Genomic DNA, 10,218 nt, shown 5'->3' on the forward strand with positions numbered 1-10,218 from the left:
CAATCCTTCCCAATCACTTCGACATTTGCATCTCTTTCATCTTTGGGTGAAAGAGGATAAAAGTAGTGCCTATCATGTCCTACATTATCTCATCTTCATTTAGGGCATCCTCCTATTCAATGCGTCTATCTATTGCTCTTTTAGATCTCGATCTTCCCTTTTAGAGCATTTCAATATTACTAGGACAAAATTGAATCTTGAGGATGATTATGCAATGGGTGTGCTCTCAAACTTCCCAGAATAAGTCCATCACCCTACTGAAAAGAATTTATTAAATCATCTTGAAAAGGTCACATACAAGAAAGCATTGCCCATAGTGATTGCAAACATAGAAAAAATGGAATTTGTGCTTCATCATCCAGCACAACCTTAGGTAAAATCTAGAAGTGACCATGTCACTTTATGTGTGTCATTGTTATGATGCATAGTCTCCTTATAAGACCTTTGCATTGCACACAACCACACAAGACCCATTGATAAAGTCTCCCTCTACCCATAGTGTCTTTGGATACTGATGAGCTTGAAGACATCTACAAGAAGAACGCTAGACCCATTACATTATACCACAAAATCTTACAAATCACAAAACATGCATAAGATGAAGGCTAATGGTTTGAATTGGTCCTATTGCTTTGTTCCATTGCTATTTCCATCAATAAGCTATCTAGAAATTTGTTAGAATCAATATTTCCAATGAAAAAAACCTTGAGAAAAATTTCAAAACAATACTTCCAATTTGGATTCCACAAGCTTGCGTTAATGACTTCAAAAATATCAAATGATCTCCTTAAACTGAGGGCCCAACGGAAACATAGCATGTCCTCACATAAATTATGGGTGTACTATCAGGGTTGATTGTAATAGGCAAATGGTTTGGCAATATCTATTGATGGAAAAACTTAGTCACACGATGACTCTTTTCCATCGTGGCAAGAGTAAGTAAGAGGTAGAAAATCCATCATGATTGGGTTCTTCCATCAACAAATATATTGCCAAACCAATTTCCTACTCTAATCATCCCTAGCGAGACATGGCCCATGATTTTGAGCTCTGGTGCATGGCTCCAATGGCGACAAAATAGAGTCAGGTAGTCTTTGAACTTTGTTGAGTTTGCACACAAAAGGTTGCATGTGGACAACCAATGGTGGTTTGTGGTTCAAGTTGCACCTAGAAACCAACATGTATTTGAATATGTGGAAGTGGAGCATGAACTAGAACATCAAGAAATAAGTGTGTTAGAGGCTACCACTTCCAAAACACCTTCTACAAGAGTTTTGGAATGTGAAGATAGTTTGATTTCTTTAGAGATAGAGGAGAGATACTTGACTTAGGCGAGCTAGATTTACATGTTGAAGATGTGCAAGACCTATCCATGATCAATAAGATGAGCAATAATATTAAGAGGAATATTTTAGTTAGGCTTCAATTGATTAAATAGTGGAGACAAATTTGATAGGAACTATTGTTTTTTGTGTAAGAATTTGGAGACAACATTGATAGAAACTATGTTTGGTTGTGTAACCATTAGTATTTGATTTCATTATTACAAGATGCAAGGTGAAACCCCACACTATCTAAAATTGTCAATGGTTTAAGTGCTTGCAAATTTTCTAGTAGCTTTATTAATGCTTATATGGACCTTAATATTGATGCTATTAGAATGATTTATGACACTAATAAAAACATTAGTATAGACCAAATTAGTGATGGTTTTTTTAATGAATGTAATTGTGGCACTATTACCGATAGTACAACCTTGGAAAAGAAAACTAAAGTAAGAGCATCGATATTGGTGTGTATGGTAGGGTGCTAGGGGTATCATTGTTCATTGATCTTTAAGCCTAAGAACAAAGGAGATGTATCAGTGATGGAGAGCCCAATCTGCTCCTTGGTCTCTTCAGGGAGTCCTTCACCCTATATTTCCCATCCACAATAACTCCTATTGATGTGAACCTATTCCAAATTAAACATCAATTTGGGTGCATCAACATCTTCCACCTTTGGTCCTATGGAGAAAACCGTACACTTTCTTGAGTCTCATTGGGTAAAAAGAGACCATTTCCCTTCTTAGCTTGCTTGTTTTTCTCACAACACTACTACTATGTCCCATTTCTTAGCAAAACTGGTGCATAAATCTTGGAAAGAAAAATCTGCACTTGAGTATTGGTGAGGGACAATTCCATATCACACCTTTCCTCCTCTTGAGCTAGCCACTCCTCTCCTTGAGCTAGCCTTCTTTTTTTGAAATCTTGCATTGAGCATTGTGTTCATATCCCATCCCATGGTGGGTTGGGGAGGGACCTTCTCTCTATGAGTAAGCTCATTCTCTTGTGGTCCTTAATTTTTGGCCAATTCCCCAAGAATGGGTCTAGAGGGAGAGAAGGAGTTTCCTAAAGTTTTGCGGCTCCCTATAATAGTTCTCTACCACTAATTGGAAAAGTATTGAGGACGTAAGATATGAATGGCTGGAGGCTTAATGTGCCCTATCTTGGCTTCTAATGTTGTCTCCTGAAGGGGGACTCGAGATCTCCGACATAATTGGCAAAAGGGTTGGATAGACTAGGGGTGTTGAGGAGAGATTGTGTGGCTATTTGTCTTTGCACTTTTAAGAAATCCTTCATGTAATGATCCTTCATCTTTGAGCAATTTCTACAAGGAGGAGCTCCTTTAGGGATGGGAAATTTACTTTGAAAATATCCATATTCCCACATGATTGGCCTTTTGTTGGAAGGTTGACAAGGAGGGATAAATGTTGCCATATGGTATTCTTGGGGTATCATCCTCGGTCAATTTAAAAATTAAGAACATGTGATTCACAATGTATCACACACAAGCATGTGCACATGCATGCGCATGTATGCACATATTGCATGTGCACATGTCGCACATGCACACACACACACACATTTTGAAAATTGTAATATTGGGTCAATTTGAAAAATGATAACATGTGGAGATGACCACAATGGCCAAACATTACAAATTGGCCTTGGCATGATTGAAAACTTAAGATGATGTGGTGATGAGCACAATGGCTAAAGAATAGACGTCAACCTTGGGTCGATTTGAAAACTAAGCAAATATGGTCTTGAGCACAATGGGTCAAACACATAGACATATACTTCAAAAGTTGCAAATTTTTGGCATTTATAATTTGTAAAGAAAACATACTTAGGATTTCCATTCTTTTTTCCTCAAAAGAGAATGTAGTTTTTGCAGAGGAGTTAAATTCCAATTTTTTCATGTGCCTACCTCTCTGATCTTCTCTCCTTTTCTCTTTTCATGCAAACTAGACAAACAAGTCCTCTCCTTTCTCTTTTCATAAATTTTCTCCTCTTCTCTTCTCATGGAAGAATAAAAGAAGAAGTTGGAAAAAGAGGAGAAAATAAGTATTCCATGATAATGATGGATAATACTACCTTAAATACCTAAGGGTGGATTTCTAATGATGACACTCCAGTCAATGCAAGATACACCCTTCACATATGTTTCATGATTTTCAAATGGGATGAAGGATGCTCCAATCCCAAACATATGTGAAGGGTGTAGCTCACATTGAGTGGAGTGTGATCATTATAAATCTACCCTTAGGTATTTAAGGTCATATATAACCAAACAACCCAACTCCTCTTTTGGCTACACATAGTCAGCAATATCCCTACCTCCAAAATTTCTAAGGCTATCAACTTTTATTTAGCAATAAGAATTCTTCCCTTCATATCAACTAACCACTAATCTTAATCAATGATGAGTTATCTTAATGTGTGGTCAAAACCACAAAAAATCTTGATCTTCTTTTGGGAAATAATAGGATACTAGATCACTTGCTTTGAGGATTGGTTTTTGGTAAAGGAAGAGTTTAGAAAATGAAGAGCTCAAAAGAGACCCTAAGAGGTGGAGCCAAAAGCAAAAGGCAACACATGCCCAATAATAAAAGGTTGGACCTTCTCACCTTTGGAGCGGAAAGGGTTGCTTCACAAAATACTTTGTATCTTTATTAGTTATAGTTAATGAATTTTTTTTGATGCAAGTCTTTCAATTTATCTTTGTTGTTTGACTACGCTTATGCACATAATTCTCATGACAAGCTTGAGAGCAAGGGAGTGCAATTTAATTAGGGTGAAACTACGTTTGAGTTAAGTCTTTGCCCACTTTTACTTTTGTAATATAACTTGATTCCTTCAAGGTATAGAATGCTAGTGTAATTAATAGACTTTGCCATGCATGTTGCATGTAGCCTAACCCAAATGATAGCTTTGGAGAGACAAGTCATCTAGAGTGGAGGCAATATTGCGATAGATCTAGACCCTAAGAGTAATGTAGATTGAGGAAACCCGTTGTATTCAGTATGAATTTCTATACCTTTTTTTGGATTTCTTCATTTGATCTTGTGGTCTTATACATGCATTCTCCCTCAAGGGGATTTTTTGTACTCATATCTTGAAGCATATATTCATGCTCACTTAATTTTGAAATATATATTCATGAGCGTTCAAGGGATTTATTTGTTATGTGATTTCTAGGCATGTGCATGCCACTTCTATACTTGGTGTTTATTTGTATTATTTTATGATTTTATATCCCAACTATACTTGGTGTTTATTTGTTTTATAAATTTCTACTTTTTTGCTTGATAGCTTACTATTCTGTATTTTTATGAAAGACCTTATTGAAGAATAATAAATGAAAAAGGGACTCTATATGTATGTGGAATGAGATCAATGTTAATATGAACACAATTTATGAAGTTTCATAATTTTGTATATGAGCACATGCAAAGATAGAAAAATGAATGCAATATCTACAAAATAAGCATATATAAGTGAATTCTAGTATAGTAAAATTTAAAATGTGGGAAATGATAAAGGATTTGAAACCTTTTTTTTTGGAATTACAGCAACAATGAAGAGGATTTCAAAAAAATATCTTGGAAAGAGAAGTCGATAACACAACGTAGAAAGCACCCGAGCAATATCTACAATATGATATCTACAAAAAAAGCAAATACAAGTGAAGTCTAGTATAACCAAATTGGAAATCTAGGAGAAATGTAGGCAATAATAAAGAACTTAAAGCCAACTTTTCCATAGCTTGTTGGCAATATGAAGTACCTATTGGTCATATTAACTCCAATATGTACTCATGAATGCATCTTCAGAAATTGCTAAGATTGATGCCATGTAGCTTGAGAAAAATGTGTTTCAAAATTTCTCTTTTTTTGGACCAAAATTGTGAGTCTAAGGGGTGTGACTGACAACTTTTATAAAATGACATGTCTCAATTGATGTCCAATGTTTCCTTCATGAGTGAATAAGATCACACTCTTGACATCAAAGAGGACCCAAATATTTTGATCAACACATTGTGGGACTAATAATAGATTCTTGGGAATTGAAAGAATCTCCCTCACCTAGATCAATTGTCTTGAACCAATCATGTTTGCAACACATGTTGTAATGCACTTGATTCCACTACACACATGCTAGGGTCAAATTTCTTTTATGTGATCAAAGTTGTTCATAGATTGATGTCCTTGAGATGTCCAAAATCTCTACATGATTTGTATGGCACAACGGGTCCCCTTGCCATTGCACAACACAACCTATCATATGTAATAATGGAACTTATTATGTTGGAGATTTCTAAATGACCTTAAATAAAGGAAAGAATGATTGTATATGCATGTGAAATGAGGTCATTGACAATACAAATACAATCTATGTACTATCATAATTTTGTATATGAGGTCATGCAAAAAGATAAAATTTCAATGCAATATCTACAAGACATTGAACATAATTAAATTGTAGTGAAATCAAATTGAAAATATGTAATAATAAAGGATTTGAGGCCAAAGTTTTCATATTATATTGTTTGCAATATGAATTGGTCCTACTAACTTCAATGCATACTCATGAATGCAATATTTTTAGAGAAATTCTTGAAATCAACACCATGTAATTTAAGAAAAATAAAGGAAAGATGAGTTCCAAAAATACTCTTTTTGGGGATTCTAAGGAGGGGCAATAAGGGATTCACTTTCTACTGTAATGAGGAGCATAGATTACAAGAACCATAGTTGGAAAAGGATTCAAAAAACCTTTTGGGTCTTTGGAAATTGTGCTATTAACATTTTGGGGATCCCATTATTTATTGTCAAGATGTCACATTTTATAAGGATTGCTAAAGAGTAGTTAGGTTAGCATTCATGGGAGGGAGGTGCAACGACTATGTCAATGGCATAGAAGGTTGCTTCAAAGCATTAAAAAACAAGAAAGTTGAAAGTGTATTCTAGCAACCAATAAAAAAATTTTAAAGGGAAACTCTACAACCAACTTAAAGTGGGGCCATCTTATGGACTTTGTTGACTTTACATTTGCTCCTAGTGCTTAGGAGCAAGCAAGCCCATGTAACTTGCCTTGCAAGCAATTTCTAGCATAAAAAACGATCCCATGAGTATAGGACTACGTTTCTCCATGTGAACCTTCACATCTCACACTTGTTGGAATGGATGGTTCAATTGCCAATGGAGACCATACAAAAAACACAAGTGTCCAAGGGAACCCGCTTTTAGAAGTATAGAGCTTATGGTAGCCTCTAATTGCTTTAGACCTTAATCAAGTGAGAGAAATCTTTCGTGCTATTTTGCTATTGAGTCTTGTAACCAGCTCACAATCTCACGGGAGGGCAATGCCTTAGAGAGGTCTTAGAATTGATTTAGTATGGTATTCTATATGTCTTTTGTTTTTTAACATACTTTTGTTAGCTAAATATGTTTCTTTTGATGTGTCTTAATTGATTGCTTATTTTTATTTCCAGTAACTTGTAGCTTTTGAAAGAATCTCTCTCTTTCTCTCTCTCTCTCTCTCTCTCTTCTCCCCCTAAACTCTTTTTACATTTCTCAATGCATATTGTGATCCTCCTAGATAATTGTCATCCCAACGGATTGAGGTACTGCCTTTCAGCTTTCATGCTCCCTTGTCTTTTTACTTCACTCCTTGAATGAGGAGTCATGAAAGAGCTCTTTGTAGGTGGATGTTGATATTTGCTTTTTGCCTATATGTTCCAGCGGTTGATGATAGATTAAGAAAGCAATGTTTTGTCTTGTTTTGTATCTTAAGCAAACTTCTTGAAGAGATCAAGGGAGTCATTTTTGGGTTGGTTAAATTGGGTGATGTGAAGGAAAGTGTAGGGTCCGTGTGTAAGGTTAGCCCACTTCAATCAAGAAAGTGAAAGGTTTGTGTGTGAGGTTAGTTGATATGTGAGTGGGACTGACTTAGGTCCTAGGCTTTTTTTATTGTATATTTTATTATAAAGTATGTCTATGTGTGTATGTGTGTGAACACTTTATTCACAAGTTGTGCCCTACGTCAGTGTGTAAGGTTAGTTAATATGTGAGGGTGAGTGAGTTAGGCCTTGGGCCTTTAATAGAATATTTGATACAATGAATTGGGAGTTGTGCGTGTGTATTTGCGGATCTGGCCCAATTATACAAAGCTCAATATCACTAGTAGCATGGAATATGGATTCATATTACTAATAGCATTGAATATGAATGATGTTAACCTTCTTTGTGCAGGTGATACGAGCATTGAAAAATCACACGAAATAAGAAATTTCTTATTTGGAAATTTGATGCCATCATTGACATATATGGAATAGGAAACTTAGGTACAACTGCGGAAGTACGTGCATGCCAAGGTCAAACAAATGTAGTGCCACTCAATCCTAGCAAAAAAGAGATTTTCTAATTTGATAAGCTTTATTTTACTCTTGCAAATAATTGGTTTTCACAAGTGAAAATCTAGTCAAATAATGCATAAAATTTAAGTATTAAAACCAAAAGCTAGGCAAGTGGAGGTTTTCGAATAAGATACTCACAACCTCCGAATTCATCTCCACTTTTACGACTTGGAGGTTTTTGAATAGATTAATATTGTGTGAAGAGTGGTAAGCATGAGAAAGTTGGATGCCAAATAATTGAGAGCTTGAGAGGTTTTTGAGTAAGGAAATAGTGTGTGAAGAGTGGTAAGGACTAGAATGTTTAAAAGAGGCCTTCTTTAAATATTCTATGATATGAAGAGGGGTAAGCACGAGAATGTTGAATGTTGAATAATTGAGCTTGGAGGTGGTTGAGTAATAAAATATTGTGGAAACACTTGGTAAGCAATAGAATGTGTGCAAGGACTTGTATAAATTGAGGTTGCTTGTATGAAATGTTGCCATTACATTCCTGAAGAAAATCCTTGAAGTCAAAATTTCTAAATCACCCACCATGAGAGTTGTGGTCGCCCTCGCTCTTGTCTTCCTCCTCCTCTTCGCCCACCTCCATCTCCCCTCTCACGCAAGCCCTCCCGGTGCTTGCTCCACAAACTCGCACTCTCTCTCTTCACGCTTCTTTCGTTTCTTGTAATTGCAAATCATCGTCTCTTTTCTTGTATCTCATCTCACTTTTTGTAGCCCTCCACCTTGCAGACGCCCATCACTCCTCCTCCCCTCGCACTCTTCACCAGTCGCACAATGGTGTTGTACACGTATGTCGATTCTTACCCCTTGCACCACCCCCGCAATCAAAGCTCTTGCTGGTTTCTGACATTCACTCTTTTCTCCTCCCTCCAGGACGCAGACAGGACGCTGCACAAGGACGTTGCACAACCACAATGGGGTCAAAGTGGGTCGTCTGGCTCAAACTGCTGCTAGTAAATTCGCTAGGAGATTTCTACGTTGCTTACGCTCCAGCAGCCATTTGTTTTAAAAGATTTGAAGAAGTATTGGGCTTCGCTTCGAACCGGAATGCAATGTTTTATTTTGTTTCAAACGGTGGAAATCATCGCCCTTCAGTTTCTTGTGCGCCTTGAGAGCTTATGCAGAATAAAGCTGGTTTTCTCATTGTTTCACGACCCTTTCTCGCTCATTTATGTGCCCTCACAACGGAAAAAGTGGAAATAATGTGCGTTCCGCAACCAGATATGCGTCTCTGTTCTTCTCCCTCTGTGCGTTGACAAAGGCATTGCGCTGTTCTGCACATATAAAACTGACCTTTGGGAAGATGAAGAGCTTCCTTTGCTTACGTGGCTTGCCCCCCTGCAAAAATCCCTCCCTCAAGACTCATCACCTTCTTGCCACTTGTGGCCTCCAATCACTCCATATTGGAGCTATCATTCTCTTTTCTTACTTCTTTTACATCAGTTTTATGGAGTGATTGTCCTTTGCTTTTGCATAGTAGAGCTATAGTTCTCTGCTTTTTTACGTACATATCTCATGGGGGGGTGTCCTTTAGTTTGGTTTTGAGGTCTTTAATGATTGTGTGGCCTTCTCTATATACTATGCATTTTCTTGCTTTTCTAACACCCCATATCTTTTAAATTGAGCTAGCCTCTACTTGAGTTGAGCTAGGTTGAGATAATTGGAGATCCATATTATTATGCCTTTAAATTTATTAGCTTAGCAAGCAAATTCAATTTCTCTTCTTGTGTGAACTGAACTCTCAAACTGCTTGGGTTGAGCTAGAGTGAGATTTTTGGACATCCATATTGTTATGCCTTTCAATTTATTAGCTTAGCAAACTAATTTAGTTTCTCTTCTCGCATGAGCTGAACTCTCAATCTACTTGCTTTTTGCTTTGTCAATAAATTCCAACAAATAGGAGGGCCATGTAATGCATGGTATAGTATTGTCAAGATCTTCATCTGCATACTAGTCAGTGATATGTAATAGCCAAACTGTAGCACTTGTAGCCTTCTTTCTCTCCTCTTGATCCTACAATTCCTTTGTAATTTTGCATCCATCCTGTCTTGAATTGCTTCAACTACTATTAGTTGTGCATAGAGACATTTGAACCACCATCTTATTCTATAATTGGTTACCTTGTGAATTAACAATTTCATTCAAAGTGGACATAGATTGAGTTGATAGACAAGCAATACATCCATGTATTGATTTTCTCATTGCTTATTGGTACTTGAGAAGGAAGGAAGGCAACAAATTGAAGTGGAGAATGTAGATGGCTCAATTTTATAGTAAAAGTCCTTAGATCAAATTGATACACTTTACACTCCATTGAGTACAATCTTTCATGAATGGAAGACCACTACTATGACATCTAATTTCTTTAGCATCACCTCCTGCACATGCATCTAAGAGCTTTTATTTGCTTGCGATTTTTTGTTGATGCACTTCTTTGGTGCTATATATGATTACTTTAATGGGCTTTTCTAT

The 10,218-nt window shown here is 36.6% G+C and overlaps 1 long non-coding RNA gene across 1 annotated transcript; it reads left to right on the forward strand.

The window, feature by feature from the left end:
- The first annotated feature begins 8,245 nt into the window (after positions 1–8,245).
- On the forward strand, positions 8,246–8,841 carry LOC147885080 (uncharacterized). The gene is made up of 3 exons (XR_015543517.1): positions 8,246–8,357; positions 8,476–8,534; positions 8,620–8,841. It is a non-coding gene; the product is annotated as an uncharacterized LOC147885080 (long non-coding RNA).
- Positions 8,842–10,218: the final 1,377 nt, after the last annotated feature.

Source organism: Dipteris shenzhenensis, chromosome 26 (genome assembly GCF_047967505.1).
Source record: "Dipteris shenzhenensis isolate YYH24624 ecotype China chromosome 26, Dip_SZ_1.0, whole genome shotgun sequence".
Lineage (NCBI taxonomy): Eukaryota > Viridiplantae > Streptophyta > Polypodiopsida > Gleicheniales > Dipteridaceae > Dipteris > Dipteris shenzhenensis.